Source organism: Portunus trituberculatus, chromosome 47 (assembly GCF_017591435.1).
Source record: "Portunus trituberculatus isolate SZX2019 chromosome 47, ASM1759143v1, whole genome shotgun sequence".
NCBI classification, from domain to species: Eukaryota; Metazoa; Arthropoda; class Malacostraca; order Decapoda; family Portunidae; genus Portunus; species Portunus trituberculatus.
The window spans coordinates 9,065,332-9,068,048 of record NC_059301.1 but is presented as its reverse complement, the minus strand read 5'-3'; positions in this window follow the sequence as shown (position 1 = coordinate 9,068,048).

Sequence of the window (2,717 nt, the reverse complement as noted above, 5' to 3'; positions counted from 1 at the left end):
AAGCTTACTATCTCCTTTAACCTTCGTCTTCCAAGCTTTAGTTGGCAACATTAATTACTTTGAAAAAGATGTTAAGGATGAAATTGTATGTCTTAAACACCAGACTAAAATACGATCGTCCTATCACCATGAAGACAAAAGCGATGTATTATCTATCATTCCAGAACTTACCGCAATGTATGAATATTGTAGTTCACCATTTTAATATTGAATGAGTTTTCTTTGTTCTGCCATTTCTATGACAGACTCTTGGTTCTGTTCATGAATGTTTTCTTTGGTGTACTGTAATATGCATGTACACGTACACCGTCGTTAGGAGAAAAAAAAAAAAAAAAAAACATTAACATCTCTCTTCTTTAATAAGTCTGCCAAAGCATCAGATTCAGATCTGCTAGGCACACTATTGTAAGGGTCACAAGTGCCATACAAGCTGCGGGTTCTTCATGCTGCGTCAGTACAGTCATAACGATAGCACGCAAGCATGAACCATCACATAACAGACTGTTTACAGAATATCAGCCTCTTTTACAATACTCCCAACAAGGTCAAGCTGTACACAAATTATTTCGACATTTGCTTTAAGGTCTCCAAATATGGTAGTGCCCCGACCTCGCTTCAAACAAGCCGTCACGATAACCCCATGGCGAGGTTATGGCGCGAATTCTGCATCTTAACTTCTGTGTGTGTATTTACATTTTCTAGGGTTTCTTGAGATGTTGAACAGAAAATCGGAACACAAATAAACATAATTACATATTCAGTCTTCAATTTAAACTACCTACTATATATCACTTGTAATCAATTATCTAGCGTTTCACACGTGCCAATTTGCGATTGAAATTTTACGTCGGTAGAGTTTCCGACTCAAAATCGGTGCCTAGCCACTGGAGAAACCAGTTGTAAAACAAGACCAACATACTGGTCTTGTTAAGGCGGGCTCACACGGCGACTAATATTTTACGTACGTAGGGTTTCCGACTTATCCATTCTAGTAGGAAAGTGTCAAACGTATAGCGCCTGCAAAGTATCGATTAGTTGGCGCCTTGGTGGGAGGTGTGTAAACAAACAGGTACCCGCCAAGCTGTCTTCCTCCAGTGACGATGCTGAAGCTATGGTTGCTCTTTTGGCGTACCGGAAGAGTCAACAGAAAAGAAAATGCCTGTGGATACGTCCCTGGCTAATTAAGTAGAAGGAAAGAAAGGAGTGTCTACCACACTCTAAGTTAGCCTACATTTCTCATAAGAAAATTATTAATCTTAAGATGACTATGCACACTGGCGATCAAATTAAATCCTGACAAGCCATCAATCAATCCTCACCTCAAACAACACCCTGCATTGAGGGAAACAGTTCTTGTAGAGTGGCAGCTATTTCGTCAAACAACAATTTGCATAAGGTTTTTTTATTTACTGTATAATTCATTTCTGGGATCCCAGATGTGTTCTTTTTCCCTCACCAACTCTAACATCTCAATATCTGGAGACCACATTTTCAAAGCTTACTCCGTGACGTCACGACGTAAGTAAAGTCATAAATCGACTAGCAAGACCAACCAACATGTTGGTCTTGTTTTGCGACTGCTTTCTGCAGTCGTTAGGCACCGATTGTGAGTCGGAAACTCTACGTACGTAAAATATCAGTCGCAAATTGGCACGTGTGAACCCGCCTTTAGTCAATTTGCGGCTTTATTTACGTCGTGACGTCACGAAGTAAGCTTTTAAAATATGGTCACCAGGCCAGCCTTTCTTGAAGTTTCTCCTACAGAAAGAGCTCTGAGTTCATACTGACCGATCTTCGGGAAGGAATGAGACCACACCACACGCCACATACCGAAACAACAAGGTCACAACACCTCGAGTTACATCCTTACCCATTTGCTTCTAGGTGAACATGGGCTACACACATTAAGAGGCTATCCCAAGGAATATACAAGATAAATCCTTGGGCTCGCCCTTCCAATTTGCCTCGCCGCTCCCAGGACTCAGACCCAGGTCCTCTTGGTTGTAAGCCGAGCATGCTAACCACTACACTACGTGGTGTGTAAATGTGATGAGCAAGGGTTTCGTGTGGACCACCTCTACTAAACCATTTACTCTATGTGTTGAACACCTTCCTTGTGTCCACACAGATTATATTTCTCAGATACCCTAATGGCATGGCCTACTTATTTTATATAAATTGATGAATGATAAACACTTTAGTTGTCAAAAACATCATTCAACACATACCTGTATATTCTAGTTTAAGTTTAATGAATAGCATTATTGCAAAATATGAGTTAAAAACCAGTAAATCTTATCTTAGCAAGTTTTGACAGTGCAGTGTACCAATCCCATTCCCAGCCCTGAACTCACATATGTTGGTAAAGCTGCCCACCATCTCTATGATGGAGTAGTTCTTGCATACCACACTGTGAGCATGTCCATGGTTGGATAAACAGCAAGTGGAGACAATACCTTGTTGCTCTGTATCGTATCATTGGTTTTGCTGCATTTCCTTGCATCATATCTTCATTGTGTATCATCCAGTGATACAATACGGTGCAATAAGGTATTGTCTCCACTTGTTGTGTATCCACATGCCGTATCATCATTCCCATGATGTATAATTTATAATTTCATTCTTTCGTTTTCTCCACTTTGACCTCTCTTCCTCCACACTGCTCTTCCTTCTTTAGCCTCCTAAGAGTGAGATGGAGTAAAATAATACTCATTCAC